The sequence below is a fragment of the Triticum aestivum genome, chromosome 5D (genome assembly GCF_018294505.1).
Source record: "Triticum aestivum cultivar Chinese Spring chromosome 5D, IWGSC CS RefSeq v2.1, whole genome shotgun sequence".
Lineage (NCBI taxonomy): Eukaryota > Viridiplantae > Streptophyta > Magnoliopsida > Poales > Poaceae > Triticum > Triticum aestivum.
This window is the reverse complement of record NC_057808.1, coordinates 228,151,522-228,169,988: the sequence shown is the minus strand read 5'-3', so window position 1 is coordinate 228,169,988 and position 18,467 is coordinate 228,151,522.

Here is an 18,467-nt window from a genome sequence, read left to right as displayed (position 1 = left end):
GCTTGACTCCTGCTCATCCTCGAGTAGGTAAGTGATAAAAATAGTTTTTTTTTGATGTGGAATGTTGCCGAACATGTCATGTCATATTCTATTCTTTATAGCATGGACATTTGGACTTTTATAATGTTTAAAGCAATAGTCTAGTTTTGACATGATAACTTAAGTACTCAAGCATACCTACAAGCAACCATGTCTTTCAAAATATCAACGCTAAAATAAGCTATCCCTAGCCCATTATGCTCAATCATTGATCCATTCATAAAACACACTCGCATATTAACTACACCCAATGCTCAAGTACGATCATAGTGCCTCCTAGTTGGTGCTTTATAAGAGAAGATGGAGACTCAAATTCAAAATAAAAATTGCATAAAGTAAAAGAAATGCCCTTCGCGGAGGGAAGTAGGGATTTGTAGAGGTGCCAGAGCTCAAAGCGAAAATTGAGAGATAAAAACATTTTGAGAGTCATACTTTTCCTACCAACGAAAATGACTTAGAGTTACCAACACTTTGCATGCTAGATATATCATAGGCGGTTCCCAAACAGAAATTAAAGTTTATTCCTTTTTCAACCATACTTTCACTTTCCATGGCTAGCCGTATCCACGGTTGCCCTCCATACCAACACTTTCCAAGGAATTTATTATTTGACAACATAAAGTAAATTCATTTTTCATTTCGGGATAGGGCATCCCTAATACCTTTGCCTTACTCTCGTGCGTTGACAAGTGAATAAACACTCATCGTGAGAATAACACATCTAGCATGGAAAATATTAGCCACCCCTCACCGCCTTGTTAGCGGTACGAGCATACAAAAGAGAAATTTATTTTGAATATTAGAGATGGCACATACAAATTTGCTTAGAACGGCAAAAGAATACCGCATATAGGTAGGTATAGTGGACTCATGTGGCAAAACTGGTTTAAAGGTTTTTGGATGCACAAGTAGTAATCATACTTAGTGCAAAATGAAGGCTAGCAAAAGATTGAGAAGCGACCATCCAAGAAATGAATAATCTCATAAGCAAGCATTAAGCATAATTAACACCAATAATGCACCACAAGTAGGATATAATTTCGCTGCGTAATTATTGACTTTCGTGCTTGCATAGGGAATCACAAACCTTAACAGCAATATCCTTACTAAAGCATAATTACTCATCAACATGACTCACATATCACATCATCATATCTCAAAACTATTACTAAGAATCAAGTTTATTTTGTCCAATGATCTTCATGAAAGTTTTTATTATATCCTTCTTGGATATCTATCACTTTGGAACTAATTTTCATATGTTGCTTTTGATAAGCTCAAACAAATATAAGTGAAGATCATGAGCATAATATTTCTTTCTCTCAAATTAATTTAAGTGAAGCAAGAGAGAATTTCTTGAAAATTTTAATAACTCTCAAATAAATCTAAGTGAATCAAGAGAGCAATTCTTCAAAAATACTAAGCACACCGTGCTCAAAAAGATATAAGTGAAGCACTAGAGCAAGTCCATAGCTCATAAAAATTTAAGTGAAGCATAGAGAGCAAATTTAACAAGTCATGACATAATTTTGGCTCTCTCAAATAGGTGTGTCCAGAAAGGAATCAAGACTTAAAACACAAAATAAAACAAGCAAAGACTCTTATCATACAAGATGCTCGAAGCAAAACACATAGTATGTGACGAATAAAAATATAGCTTCGAGTAAAATACCGATGGTCGTTAGAAGAAAGAGGGGATGCCACTCGGGGCATCCCCAAGCTTAGTTGCTTGCTCTCTTTTGGATAATAGCTTGGGAGGCCGGGGCATCCCCAAGCTTAGGCTCTTCTTACTCCTTATTCCTTCATCCATCGTAAGATAACCCAAAACTTGAAAACTTCAATCACACAAAACTCAACAAAACCTTCGTGAGATCCGTTAGTATAAGAAAGCAAATCACTACTATAAGTACTGTAGCAAACCAATTAATATTTTGTTCTTGCATTATATCTACTGTATTCAAACTTTTCTATGGAAAAAACTCATCAAAGAAAACCATAGAATCATCAAAACAAGCACACAACGCAAAGAAAACAGAATATGTCAAAAACAGAACAGTCTGTAGTAATCTGAATATTTTGAATACTTATGAAGCTCCAAAAATTCTGAACAAATTAGGACCATGGGAGCAATTTGTATATTAATCTTTTGCAAAAATAATTGGCATTTTATCACACTCTGGTTAAAAATGAGAATTCTTTTCGTGAGTGCAAAAATTTCTGTTTTTCAGCAAGATCAAACAACTATCACCCAAAAAGATCCTAAGGGCTTTACTTGGCACAAACACTAATTAAAACACAAAGAACACAATCATAACAGTAGCATAATTGTGCTAACACTCAAGAACATAAAGCAAAAAGCAAAAATAAATTTTATTCATTGGGTTGCCTCCCAACAAGCGCTATAGTTGTACGCCCTTAGCTAGGCATAAAACAAAGGATCTAAGTTTTGTCATCTTTGTATTGAGATCCATAAGATGCCCTCATGATTGATTCATATGGTGGCCTAATACTTGTTCTAGGGAAATTTTCCATACCCTTCCTTAGTGGAAATTGGAACTTAATATTGCCTTCTTTCATATCAATCACGACACCAATAGTGCGTAAAAACGGTCTACCAAGAATAATTGGACAAGACGGATTGCAATCAATATCAAGAACAATAAAATCTATGGGCACATAATTCCTATTTGCAAGAATAAGAACATCATTAATTCTTCCCATAGGCTTTTTAATAGTAGAATCCCCAATTGCAAATTTAAAGAGCATTCTTCGATATCGGTAAGACCAAGCACATCACATAAAGATTTCGGAATTGTAGAAAAACTAGCACCCAAGTCACACAAAGCAAAACACTCATAATTTTTAATCTTGACTTTGATAGTAGGTTCCCATTCATCATGCAATTTTCTAGGAATTGAAACTTCTAATTCCAACTTTTCTTCTAAAGCTTTCATCATAGCATGAAGAATATGTTTAGTAAAAGCTTTATTTTGTTCATAAGCATGGGGTGAATTTATCATGGATTGCAACAAAGAAATACAATGAATCAAAGAGCAACTATCATAATTGAAGTCTTTGTAATCCAAAAGAGTGGGCACATCACTAGTTAAAGTTTTGACCTCTTCAAATCCACTTTCATCAATTTTCTCAATAAGATTTCCACCCTCCGAATTATCGGGATGCCTTCTAACTAAAGTTGACTCTTCTCCAGTCCCTTTTTCATCAATCTTAATTTTACTAAACAAGGAATCAATAGAAGAAACACCAATCATTTTAAGATCTTCAGCATTTTTATGAAAGCAATCACTAGAAAATGCTTTTTCTAAAAATTCTCTTTTAGCTCTAAGCATAGCGGTTCTTTTCTTACTTTCATCCATAGAAACATAAAGAGCTTTAATTGATTCCTCAACTTTAGGCACAAAAAATTTCATCTTCAAATTTTCTACATCATGAGCAATTCTGTCAACGCTTCTAGACAAATCATCAATCTTATTCAACTTTTCTTCTATGGTAGTGTTGAAAACCTTTTGCATGTTGATAAATTCTTTAATATTATTCTCAAGATCAGAGGTGTTCCTATTATTATTATAAGAATTATTTCCATAGGAATTACCATAATTATTGGAGGAATTACTAGGAAAAGGCCTAGGATTAAAAGTACCTCTATAAGCATTGTTGTTGAAATTGTTTCGAGAGATAAAATTCACATCTACGACATCACTATTTTGCTCAATCAAAGTAGACAAAGGCATATCATTGAAATCAATAGGATCACTTTTACTAGCAACCAATTTCATAAGAGCATCTACTTTTTCACTCAAACAAGAAATTTCTTCAACCGAATTAACTTTTTTACTAGTAGGAGCTCTTTTCGTCTGCCATTGTGAATAATTTGCCATGATATTATCAAGCAATTTGGTGGCTTCACCCAAAGTAATTTCCATAAAAGTACCACCCGCGGAAGAATCTAAAAGATTACGAGAAACCAAATTCAACCCCTCATAAATTTTTTGTATGATCATCCAAAGATTTCACCCATGAGTTGGGCAATTACTTGGCTTCATTTTCATCCTTTCCCAAGATTGTGCAACATGGTCATGTTCAAGTTGCTTGAAATTCATGATCTGGGTTCCAAGGGAAATAATTTTTGCGGGCAGAAAATACTTAGTGATAAAAGCATCTTTGCACTTACTCCAAGAATCGATACTATTGCGAGGCAAAGAAGAAAACCAAATTTTTGCAGAATCATGCAAAGAAAATGGAAATAATTTCATCTTCACAACATCATTGTCCACATATTTTTTATTTTGCATATCACATAATTCCACGAAGGTATTATGATGGGATGCGGCATCCTCATTAGGAGTACCGGAAAATTGATCTTCATAACAAGATTCAGTAAAGTAGTATTAATATCACAAGACTCCGCACTAGTGGCGGGAGGAGCAATCGGAGTGCTGATAACATCATTGTTGTTGGTATTTGAGAAATCACACAACTTGGTGTTCTCTTGAGTCATGATGACTACGCAACAAGATTGCACTCAAAAACAAATCCGGCAAGAAAACGGCGAACGAAAAAGAGGGGCGAATAAAACGGCAAATTTTTGTGAAGTGGGGGAGAGGAAAACGAGAGGCAAATGACAAATAATGTAAATTGCGAGGAGATGAGATTTGTGATTAGGAACCTGGTATATGTTGAAGATCGTCCCCAGCAACGGCGCCAGAAATTCCATTGATGCGGCTTGAAGCTACCGGTATTTCCCCAAAGAGGAAGGGATGATGCAGCACAGTGGCGGTAGGTATTTCCCTCAGTTATGAGACCAAGGTTATCGAACCAGTAGGAGAACCAAGCAATACAATGTAAAAAAAACCTGCACATAAATAACAAATACTCGCAACCGACGTATAAAAGGGGTTGTCAATCCCTTTCGGGTAGCGGCGCCCCAAGATAGGCAAACAGACGTGAAATAAATTGTAGTAGATTGATAGATCGAACGCCAAACACAATAAATAAGAATAAATTGCAGCAAGGTATTTTTGTATTTTTGGTTTAATAGATCTGAAAATAAAAGCAAAGGAAAAGTAGATCGCAAAGGCAAATAATATGAGAAAGAGACCCGGGGTCGTAGGTTTCACTAGTGGCTTCTCTCGAGAAAAATAGCAAACGGTGGGTAAACAAATTACTGTTGGGCAACTGATAGAACTTCAAATAATCATGACGATATCCAGGCAATGATCATTATATAGGCATCACGTCCAAGATTAGTAGGCCGACTCCTGCCTGCATCTACTACTATTACTCCACACATCGACCGCTATCTAGCATGCATCTAGTGTATTAAGTTCATGGAGAAACGGAGTAATGCAATAAGAACGATGACATGATGTAGACAAGATCTATCTATGTAGAGATAGACCCCATCGTTTTATCCTTAGTAGCAACGATACATACGTGTCAGTTCCCCTTCTGTCACTGGGATCAAGCACCGTAAGATCGAACCCACTACAAAGCACCTCTTCCCATTGCAAGATAAATAGATCAAGTTGGCCAAACAAAACCCAAATATCAGAGAAGAAATACAAGGCTATAAGCAATCATGCATATAAGAGATCAAAGAAACTCAAATAACTTTCATGGATATAAAAAGATAGATCTGATCATAAACTCAAAGTTCATCCGATCCCAACAAACACACAGCAAAAAGAGTTACATCATATGGATCTCCAAGAGACCATTGTAGTAAGAATCAAATGAGAGAGAGGAAGCCATCTAGCTACTAACTACAGATTCAAAGGTCTACAAAGAACTACTCACGCATCATCGGAGAGGCACCAATGGAAGTGGTGAACCCCTCCGTGATGGTGTCTAGATTAGATCTGGTGGTTCTGGACTCTGCGGCGGCTGGAACTGATTTTCGTCGACTCCCCTAGGGTTTCTGGAATATTGGGGTATTTATAGAGCAAAGAGGCGGTCCGGGGCGCACCCGAGGTGGGCACAACCCACCAGGGCGCGCCTGGGCCTCCTGGCGCGCCCTGGTGGGTTGTGGTCCCCTCGGAGCACCCCCAGGCGCTGCCTTGGCCCATTGGGTGTCTTCTGGTCCATAAAAAATCTTCATGAACTTTCGTTCCATTTGGACTCCGTTTGGTATTGATTTCATGCGATGTAAAAAACATGCAGAAAACAACAACTAGCACTTGGCACTATGTCAATAGGTTAGTACCAAAAAATGATATAAAATGAATATAAAACATCCAAGATTGATAATATAACAGCATGGAACAATAAAAAATTATAGATACGTTGGAGACGTATGAGCATCCCCAAGCTTAGGCTCTTGGTTGTCCTTGAATATTACCTTGGGGTGCCTTGGGCATCCCCAAACTTAGGCTCTTGCCACTCCTTATTACATAGTCCATCAAATCCTTACCCAAAACTTGACAACTTCACAACACAAAACTCAACAGAAAATCTCATAATCTCCGTTAGTATAAGAAAATAAATCATCACTTTTGGTACTATTGTGAACTCATTCTTTGTTCATATTGGTGTAATGTCTACTCTATTCCAACTTTTCCATTGTTCATACCCCCAGATACTACCCATAGATTCATCAAAAATAAGCAAACAACACATAGAAAACAGAATCTGTCAAAAACAAAATATTCTGAGAAGATCCGAATTGTCCTAATACTTCTGTAACTCCACAAATTCTGAAAAATTTGCGTTGGCGGAGGCAGAAGGTTGAGGCGGCGGCCAGAACTGCAGCTAGGGTTCGCCGAGGAGGCATTTGTGGAGTTGTAAAAAAATCATGTGTTAAACTTGTATCATGGTATGCTCGCAAGAATACCGTTCAGCCAAAATGCAAGAAAGTACCTTTTTTCCTTCTGAATATCCGTGATGACAATTTCAATGGTTCAATTATCTTAGAATTTTGTATCTTTTTGAAAGTGCTACTGGAAACAAACTTTTAGCTCAACTCAATAGTTTTGCTGTCACCTTTACTTTGTGTATATAACACATAAACACCATCAATTCGTTATAATATTTAGCAGATCTCTTGGAAGGAGGTTGGAGACTGAAATTGCAACATATGGTAGTAAGTTTTCTATCATGATTGTACCAATGATCAAATATTTATTTGGATAACAGAAACATTGTCCCCACTTGCACCATGTCTCAATTTAGTTTTCACTAATTGCCAAATTAAATTAGCACACTCGAATTCACCTATCCAACAGAAGATCTTTTTTTTCTTCTCAAAATTGAACAGAATGGACATCAAATTATATGCCAAGCAACCTGGACACGTGAAACTATAGTGCGGAGAATAAATTAGAATCTCCAAAAAGGAAAGCTAAGATAGGATGGCCACAGAGGGATTCAGGTGTCCATAATAGTGTTTGCGCTCATATAACATGCATGCAATTATGAGGTAGCCCTAAAAGTAGATACTAATGGTATTCATCCCTCTATTTAAGTGAAATTAAGGGGTGATGCTATACTATGTATAATATCAGTATATTTGGTTCAAAATCCTCCCTTCTATGATCATTTTTTTCCTTGTACATTTACTGTTTGTCCTACTTTTCAAGAATCGGACACCAATTGCTCCTTTACAGAACAGGCACCCACTTAATAATGTCTAAACATAGGACTGACTTGGTGTTATCCCATTAGACTACCCAGCCAAAGTATAATATTGCAGAAAATTTGTGCATTACCATGGAATCAATGTACAATCTACACATGGTTCAACTTCCGACATAAGAAAATTACCTTATCTGCATATATGGCCTACAGAATGAAAAACTCAAGGAAAAAAAGATGCGTAAGGGGTATGTGATCCATATACAATAAATCATGCTTAAGAGCAGAAAATTCACAGAATAGATAAAAACAACATTGAATTAAGGTTGCATAATTCTGAATCAATAGAGTGTGGGTTCAATTGAGCCCAGAGTAAATTGAAGATTTGTTCGCATTCACAGCTTCGCTGATGAGCATATCTAGGCAGCACGACACATGGGTAGTAGTCGGACCAGACCAAATTGTAGCACACATGGAGGATGTACTAATGAAAGAATTTTGGGAGATACTGAGCAAGTACAATTTGCATCATATTTTAGCACTAACGCTAGAATGCCTCATTAAACATAGGCTATTCCTCCCACCAGAACCATGGCTTATGTACCTAGGAAATTTAAGCCCAAGAAGAATCGCTCCAACACAAAGCAGAAATAAGATAGTTAGGGGGTGGAGTACATTCCTGTGTCGTCGACGTGGTTCGGTCACAACCGTAGTGGTGGCAGGGCAGCCATAGCACGGACCAATAGTAACCAAGCCCAACGGGAGCATGAGGAGACAGAGAGACCACACAGAGGGCGCGCTACAGGTTGGAGGAGCCACGAAGACGATCCCAATGACCGCCGGATTTCCACACCAGAGGATGGAGCTGCAACTAGGGTTCATCGATGTAAGTGCATCTAGTGCCCCTTAGTGATTTTTGTGTATTGAAGACTTATAGGTTAAGGGACTAATGTGTTTGTGAGTGTACACGGGTCTATAAGTCTATGAGGAGTTTGATATTTACAGAGAAAGTCGACCCCTAAAAATGAATGTCTTCAACTGAAGACTTTGGCTTTCTGAAGACTTTGAAAGTGAAGAAATTGGTGTGACCGTGAAGACTTGATATTCATGCGAGGAATATGAAGCGTGAAGACTTTTGTTTTCGTAGTTTCGTTTTGTTCTTCTTGAGTCATAGGAAGCACCGTATTGTTAAAGGGGGTCGAGGAAAAACTAAGGAAAAGTTTCCAAGTGATGCTCATCTCGAAATCCTACACCTACCAATCCCTTTCGAGCGAAGCCATTGGAAATCTCATACAGTTCAATCAATTTCTTCAGTGACAGAGATGAAGTTCTTCTAGTCTCTGAGGAATTTGTTCTGACTGAGGAATTAGGAACTCGCTAGTGCGGATTGCCTACTAGTGAGGAACATGATAGCCCTGAGGAATTTGAGAGCTCAAATTTCAGACCGTTGCTGTGCTATGTGCCAGCTGTCCCAAAATATCTTACCCACCTAACGGTCATATCATTGAAGGGAATTTATGTCTTATCATGTCGGGCTGCTCCCTAGGCTATAAATAGCCGCCCCCTACAACCACTAGCTGGTTGGCTGCTCCAAGAGAAACTGACACTTGTCGTTGAGAGCATCCCATCCTCCGAGGACTTTGAGCGATCATCAAGTGAGGAAAACCCAAACCCAAACACCTACAAACCCAAAGTGATTGAGCATCACTGAAGAGATTGTTCCTGTGTGGATCCGACGCTTGCTACCTTTGAAGATTGTGCATCTTCCAAACAGTTAGGCGTCATGGTCTAGAGCATCCAAGAGGAAATTGTGGATCGCCAAGTGACCGAGATTGTGAAGGTTTGGAAGTCACCTAAAGACTTACCATGAGTGATTGGGCGAGGTCTATGTGACCTTAGATCAAGGAGAATACGGTGAGGACTGTGTGTCTGGGACTATGTGTCCTCAGGTTTAAATACCTAGCCGCTCCAACCAGACGTAGAACTGTCACATCAGTTGGAACTGGTCTACCAAATCACTGTCTTTGCCGAGCTAACTGGTTCTATTTCCTAAACCCTTTCATTTCCTCATTACTGTTTTGTGTACTTGATTGCTACTGTTTGAAGACTTTGACTGAAGACTTTCTCAATTTCCTCAGTTCAATTTCTTCAGTCAGTTTGTCTTCAGCCTGCTTATCTTGTGTTTACGCTTTCTGTACTTTGTGCTTGTTTTCATTTCATCATAACAGCGGTGCTTCTATTCTGTTATGCTTGCATCTGAGTACTTATTCTGCCGCTAGTCATTCGTGACTTAGGAAATTCCTCACCTTGAATTTCCTCAGTGACAATTTTGTAAAAATTGCTTATTCACCCCTCTTTAGTCGACTTAACGCACTTTCAATTGGTATCAGAGCGAGGTACTCCCTTGTTCTGTGTGATTTTGGTTTAACCGCCTGGAGTTTTAGTTATGTCGACTGCAGGTATGATCAAGGTCTCTGCTGGGTGTCCTACCTTCGATGAGACGGACTAGCCCTACTGGAAGAATAAGATGCGAATGCATCTTGAGGCAATTGACAACGATCTCTGGTATGTTGTGGAAAATGGTGTTCCCTCTGTCACTCCTACCATCAACGCTGCTGACATGAAGAGATTCAAGCAACTCGATTCTCAAGCGAAGAACATCATATGTGGCCATCTAAGCAAAGGGCAGTATGGCAGAGTGAGTGCTTTGGAGACAGCCAAGCTTATCTGGGATAGGCTGTCCAAGGTCAACGAAGGAGTCTCAACACAGCGTGACTCTCGAGTTGACATTCTTCGCAATCTCTTCAACCGCTTCAAAAGACTTGACAATGAAAATGTTCAGAAAACCTTCGATCGCCTCAGTGACATCTCAAATGAGCTTCAAGCACTTGGTGCCACTGATATCACCGACCATGAGGTGGTGAAGAAATTGCTGAGATCACTTGATTCCTCATTTGACACCCTTGCACTGATGATACAAGAACGTGGAGACTACAAGTCACTTGATCCCGCTGATATCCTCGAGAGGCTAAACACTCATGAGTTCCAACTTGCTGAGAAAAGAGATCTCTATGGACCGAGCTATGGCAGATCACACGCTCTGAAGGCCAAGGCAGTATCATAATCCGAAGGTGAGGATTCTGGTGTCGGTGTCAAAACCGGTCGATCTCGGGTAGGGGGTTCCGAACTGTGTGTCTATGGATCGAAGGTAACAGGAGGCGGGGGACACGATGTTTACCCAGGTTCGGGCCCTATTAATGGAGGTAATACCCTACTTCCTGCTTGATTGACTATGACGAGTATAGGGGTTACAAGAGTTGATCAACCTCGAGATCATAATGACTAAACCCTAGATGTCTAGCCTGTATGAATTCTGATCATCTCTACGGACTAAACCCTCCGGTTTATATAGACACGGAGGGGGCTAGGGTTGTACAGAGTCGGTTCACAAAGAAAGGAAGTTTCACATCCGAACGCCAGGCTTGCTATCCACGCAAAGGAGAGTCCCATCCGGACACAGGGGAAGGCCTTCAATCTCGTATCTTCTTGGCCTATCAGTCCGGCCCATGTCACATAGCCCGGATGCTCGAGGACCCCCTATTCCAGGACTCCCTCGGTAGCCCCCGAACCAGGCTTCAATGACGACGTGTCCGGCGCGCAGATCATCTTCGGCATTGCAAGGCAGGTTCCTCCTCCTCCTAATACTCCAAAGTATTTTGAGCAAAAGAACTGTATTCGGTTTTTCAATGACGACGCAGTATCCGGCTTCATATCTTTCGCTTTGTAAGGTGGGTCCTCCATGATACTTCGAACAACTTTGGTTTTATATTAAATATCATACCCTTCAGCTTCTGCGCCACCGTCGCCTCGGCTTCCACGTGTCAGACGAATACGAAAGGTCCAAGTGTTTTTAGAAATAACACCCTGACTTCATAGGGAAGGCATTTATTTAGGGAGATTGGATCTCAGATGCCATTCCGGCAAAAATCCTTAGAGCTTGCCACAGGAAACCGCGCAAACATGGCTGGCGTTCCTAGTTCTTCCTCACGCCCCCACAGCCCTCAAAAAGGCGATTGGGAGAGCTGCTCGGTATCCCATGCCCAGCTGACCAAGCTTCATACGCAAGGGTATCTCCCTCCTGCGGATCTAGTCCCTGTTCAGGCGGGGTTAACTTCGATCAATGGCAAAGCCCTGGCGGAAAACTTTCCCAATCCTACTGAAGGGGAGCGAGTGTGCTTTGTTTCCTTCCTATTAAGAGGCGTTGGGTTTCCAATCCACCCTTTCCTCCGAGGTCTCCTAGAGTATTATGGCCTCCAACTGCACAGTCTTACGCTGGGCTCCATTCTGCACATCGCGGGCTTCGTTGCTCTTTGCGAGCTGTTCCTAGGCTGCGAGGCCCATTTTGAGTTATGGAGGAAACTTTTCTGCCTCGTCCCTCGCTCCCAAAAGGGATCCATATTTGAGGTGGGCGGTGCCGAAGTATGGCATGTCGCCGGGACAGGATACCTGTCCGACACTCCGAAGAAGGCATCCGAAGAGTGGACCTCAGAACGGTTTTATATCGAAGACGTTGTTCTTCCAGACCTGATCCGACGGGGTCTTCCCGAATTTTCCAACACTCTGTTAAAGAAGCGCGCCAGCTGGCGCCCCCGAAGCCTCGAGGAGGGAGATAGTGCGGAGATTAAGAAGCTAATGAGCAAGATAAAGGTACTCGCCCAATCCGGACTATCCATAATTGAGGTAATGGCGATTTCAATAACACGAGGCGTTCAGCCAGTCCAATCCAGAGGACTCCCCATGTGGCATTAAAACGGGAAGGATGACGCATCACGCTGCGGGCGCAAGGGTCCGGACAACTTTGCCGCCTTGGCCGCCATGTTGGCTAATCTTTACAAAGGGGAGAAAGAAGATCTTACTCGCCTTAAATGCCGAGAAGGTCTTTCCATGTACAACCCTGCTAACTGGGTGAGCTCTTGATCAGTAGCCTTATTCAATCCTCTTCCTGGGTCATGCTTAGTTGAACTTAATCCGACCATTTTTAACAGGAATGGAGAAAGGTCGTCGCGGGAATCCATAGTCCCGCTCCGCAGCTGGAGGACCATATTCGAGACCTGGATCCCAGATTTGAAGAGGATCCAGATATATTTATAAAGCTTAAGGAGGGGGTGTTTTATCAGGCGAGCTACGACGACACAGAAGTAGCCATCACAGCCGATTATCTCGGCCTTCTCCCCTCCTCCCACGTAAGTGCCCAGGAGACATCTTTTCAACAAGAGCTTTCCCGTTGCGCCTCATCCGCCGCACTATCTCATGCTCCGAAGGGGCGGTGCTCGTCCCGCCAAACTGTATCGAAGGCGTCCTCCAAGAAGGCGACGCTCGCGCATGGTGAGTCGTTGAAAAGAAAGGAAGACGGTGATACCACCAAGCCTCCTTCTTCACCAAAGAGGTATGATTTTCAACCTGCTTTTGGCAAATAGGCTGGATTGTGATGTGCTCCGCTGTGCTATATTTCAGGAAGAGCGTACACCAGATGGTATCCGGAGGCCTCGCCGGCCAGGCATCGGCCAATCCGGCCCTGGACCCTGCCGCTAGGACTAGGGTAGGTACGGGCGCCACACCGGATTGTCACCTGCACAAGGATTCGGATAATGTATTCGTCACCAATTCCGAAGTGGAAAGCGCGATGGTCCATCGACGGCGGAAGAAGACCATGCGTGATCCAAGTTTCACCAAAGAGACGTTCAATGCCCTCAGCTCTACGGACGCATATATCCGGGCTGCTCGGGATGGACTTGCCGGAGCTACACACCAGCTTTCAAAGGATATGCGGGTAATGGATTTGTGTAGATTCAATAATCATGTGCCAGTAGCCCCCCGAGACTTGAAGCAGTTGGCGCAACTGATTTAAGGATCATTGTATAATCAGGTACTCATGGAGAAGAACAACATGCTGTCTCGGGAGCTTGAAGAATGTTAGACCAAGCTAGCTGTTGCCACCGCCGAACTGGAAGATTTGAAGAAATCCCAGAAGGCATCGAATGGTAAGTACAACCATTGCCGGAAAGTACAATTCTGCGGCAATAATGATTTTAAAGTGTGCATTGTTTGACAGCGACAGGGTCGGTAAATCAGTTGGAGGAGAGGCTAAAGGCTGCTCAGGCGGGCAAAGAACATGCCGAAGGGCAAGAAGCCGCTGGTCAACGTGTGTTGACACGGACCATCAATGAGAAAAACAAACTACAGGATACCAACATCCAACAAGCCGAGGAATTGAAGGACGTGAGAGCCCAACTATCGGATGCCTTGAAGGAAAATAGAAAGCTGAAAGGCGGCATATTCAGTATGCCCCTTTATCCCGTCTTTCATATGGCCTCTTGATGTGAATTGTTTTTTTACGAGATTGTTCCTGTAGGTTTACTGACGGGGTGGCCTGAAGGAGAAGTATCCTGATTTCAAGGCGACCCGCTGCCAGAGTTATCCAAGGTGCACGAGCGAGCTCGGAAGGCGATGAGGAGTATGGCTAAGGTGTTATGGCCATCCGAGTCCCCTCCGGGACTAATGGGCGAGCTCACGGAGCTATTCAAAGGAGCTCGTCTTCGCTTTGAGCCGTGGAAGGCATCGGCATGTCGAGAGGGTGCACGAGAGGCCTGGGCCATGGTGAAAACACGGTATACCGGACTTGATCCGAATCATATGGCCCGGGTCGGACCCCGGGGACCAGACGGACAAGAAATTCCGGTTAGCTTGGTATATGATCAAGTAAAGATAGCTGCCAAATTTTCACAGCAGGACTGTAAATTAGACAGCCTGATAGATGGCATAGATAAGGAGTAGGCATATGATTTTATGTGACAATACACTTTATCAGCAAACTTATCTCCGGCCAAATTGTAAAATATTGTCATAGCAGACCTTCCGCTTCAGCCTGCAAAACCCGAGGGTGGAGTATTTTCGAATCAATACTATATCGGTGGAAAACACCAAGTACATTTGGAAATCGGGCGATCCAGTCATAATGCTTGAATAGACAAGCTATATTCGGGGAGTTATGTTATATTACTTTTAAATGTAAGAAACATCTTCCAGGAAGAATAGTTCCGTTAAGGGTTCCTCTACCTGGGTCGGCATGCATGTAGGCCTGACTAGGCTGTGAAGCGAAAGTATCACAGGCGTCTTTGTATTTTTTTGTTAGTTTGTAGTGCTACGAAGGTAGTTCGTCGTTTGTCCGCCGACCAGTTATTCTCTTAAGAACGCTAGCTTTCGGCCTCACCTGTCTGAGGTACATATCCGGATGACCCGGTTGTAACAATCGCAGAGGTGATCCCTTTATGCCCTAGCCGAACAATCGGGAACGTAGGGCATAAGCACAAGAGCCAGGCAACCCAGCTTGGCAAAAACTTAAGTCATAGAGGTGCATATAATGGCGAAGACAAGACGTATATGAGTAAGCAATACATATGTATATGGTGAGCTTGATGCCCGGGATAATAAAGAGCTTCTCTTTGAAGGAAGCCCCCAGTTATAGTGGGGTGTGTACATTTAAAGATGTATTCCCCGCACACCCCGCAAGTGTGCGGATGACCCAAACACACGCTAGAAATCATAAAACAAATGAAAAGAAGAAAGAGAAAAAAGAGAAAAAGGTAATGAACAATGTGTTGAGACTTAGGCGTAGAATCTCCGGAGTCTGGCAGGGTTCCATGGGTTCGGCTCTAAGTGATTGTCCGATGCATTACGAAGGCGATAGGCTCCTCCAGTGAGAACTTCATCTATAATGAAGGGACCCTCCCATTTGGGCTTGAGCTTGTCCTTTTTCTTCTCTGGTAGCCGTAGAACGAGTTCACCGACATTATAAGTCTTAGCTCGCACTTCTCTACTTTGGTATCTTCGAGCTTGTTGTTGGTAGAATGTGGAACGAGCTTTGGCGACATCGCGCTCCTCCTCCAGGCCATCTAAGTCATCTTGCCGATCGAGCTCGGCCTCTCTCTCTTCATACATGCGCACTCGAGGTGAGTCATGAATAATATCGCAGGGCAAGACGACCTCTGCGTCGTACACCATGAAGAATGGTGTGTATCCGGTCGTGCGATTGGGTGTGGTCCGCAGCCCCCAGAGTATAGAGTCGAGCCCCTCAACCCAGTGTTTATCTGACTCCTTTAGGGATCACACTAGTCTGGGTTTAATGCCACTCATTATCAGGCCATTGGCCCGCTCGACTTGACCATTTGTTTGAGGGTGATATACGGAGGCGTAATCGAGCTTGATGCCTAGATTAGCACACCAAGTTTTTACCTCGTCGGCTGTAAAGTTAGAGCCGTTGTCGGTGATGATGTTGTGTGGGACACCATAACGGTGTACGACACCAGATATGAAATCCATCACCGGTCTGGCTTCAGCCGTTTTAACCGGTTTGGCCTCTATCCACTTAGTGAATTTATCCACCATGACCAGCAGGTATTTTTTCTTATGGCTTCCCCCTTTAAGGAGTCCGACCATTTCAAGCCTCCAGACCGCAAAAGGCCAATTAATGGGGATTGTTCGTAGGGCCATAGGCGGCATATGGATTTGATTGGTGAAAAGCTGGCATCCTACACAACGTTGGACGAGGTCTTGTGCATCTGCTCGGGCCGTAGGCCAGAAGAAACCGGTACGTAAAGCCTTACTTACAAGGGCCCGAGCTACCGCCCCTCTTCTTCGGAGATACATCTTTGAAGGACTCCAGTAGTACTTTTCTTGTAGAGCTCTCCTTCATGAACCTTATAGTCTTTCGAACGTCGAACGATACAACGAGCCTCATTCTGGTCCTCAGGGAGCTCCCGCCTATTAAGGTAGGCCAGGAAGGGTTCGGTTCATGGGGCGATTACTGCCATAATTACATGGGCGGAAGGCGTTGGTTCTATGCCCGAGCCCCCGATGATATCTGAATCGTGTTCGGCATTTGGGGGTGTGATCGGCGCCGGACTGGTGGTTCCGCTCTCGTCCTGCCATACTACGGATGGCTTGAAGAGCCGCTCCACAAAGGTGTTAGGCGGAACGGGGTCGCGTTTAGCGCCCATTCGAGCAAGGATGTCCGTTGCTTGGTTACTGTCTTGGGCCACGTGATGGAACTCAAGCCCCTCGAACCGAGCTGATATTTTGAGCACGGCATTGCGGTAAGCTGCCATCTTTGGATCTTTTGCATTGAATTCTCCATTATTTAGGATATTGCGAGATTTGAATCCCCTTGCACCTCGAGGTGTTGTATGCCCATAGAAACAGCCATCCGGAGACCATGCAGTAGGGCCTCATATTCAGCTGCGTTATTGGAGTCCGTATACATAATTTGCAATACGTAACGGACTGTGTCCCCCGTAGGGGATGTTAGGATGACACCGGCCCCTAATCCGGCTAACATTTTAGAGTCGTCGAAGTACATCACCCAGTTGGAGTATGCGCCATACTCTTTAGGGAGTTCGGCTTCTGTCCATTCGGCGACGAAGTCGGCCAACACCTGAGTTTTAATTGCTCGGCGTGGTTTGTATGTTATTTCAAACGGTAGGAGCTCGATGGCCCATTTTGGTATGCGGCCGGTGGCGTCTCGATTGTTTATGATATCATTGAGTGGTACCTCGGAGGCCGCCGTGATCGAACACGCTTGAAAGTAGTGTCGCAGCTTCCGAGATGCCATGAAAACCGCATATGCTATCTTTTGATAGTGCGGATATCAGGATTTGCATGGTGTGAGAACCGCCGATACGCAGTATACAGGTTTTTGGAGTGGGAATTTATGTCCCTCTTCCTCTCGTTCGACGACGAGTACTACGCTCACCACCTGGTGAGTTGCAGATATATACAGTACCATAGGTTCGCCAATGTTAGGTGCGGCAAGGATTGGGTTGGTTGCTAGCATAGTTTTTATTTCTGCAAGCCCACCTGTTGCCGTGTCCGTCCACTTGAAGTGGTCGGTACACCGAAGCAGGCGATATAGCGGTAGCACTTTTTCTCCTAATCTGGAGATAAAGTGGCTCAAGGTTGCTACGCACCCCGCTAGTTTTTGGACCTGTTTTAGGTCTGTTGGTATCGCCAACTGTGACAAGGCTCGGATTTTGGCTGGGTTTGCTTCGATTCCTCTATTGGAAACGATGAACCCGAGCAACTTTCCGGCCAGAACGCCGAAAATGCATTTTTCCGGATTGAGCCGTATGCCATATGTTCGGAGGTTGTCGAATGTGAGACGTAAGTCGTCCACCAATGATTCGACATGTTTGGTTTTGGTTTCTACATCATCTACATATGCCTCCACCATCTTGCCAATTTGTTTTTCCAGGCATGTTTGAATCATGTGTTGGTAGGTGGCACCCGCATTCTTGAGTCCGAAAGGCAACGTTAAAGCAGAAAGGTCCATACAGAGTGATAAATGCCGTTGCGGCCTGATTGGATTCCTTCATCTTAATCTGATGGTATCCGGAGTATGCATCGAGGAAACACAGTGAATCGTGTCCTGCAGTTGCATCAATGATTTGGTCAATGCGGGGCCGTGGGAAGGGGTCCTTAGGGCAAGCTTTATTAAGGTCCTTAAAGTCAATAGAAAGGCGCCGGGATTTGTCCTTCTTTGGCACCATGACCAGATTTGCTAGCCAATCCGGGTGTTTTATTTCTCGAATAAACCCGGCTTCAAGTAGTTTGGCTAGCTCCTCCCCCATAGCTTGCCGCTTGGGTTCGGAAAATCGCCATAGCGCTTGCTTAACTGGCTTGAACCCCTTTATTATATTGAGGCTGTGTTCGGCCAATTTGTGTGGGATTCCTGGCATGTCCGAAGGGTGCCAGGCGAAAATGTCCCAATCTCGCGCAGGAATGCT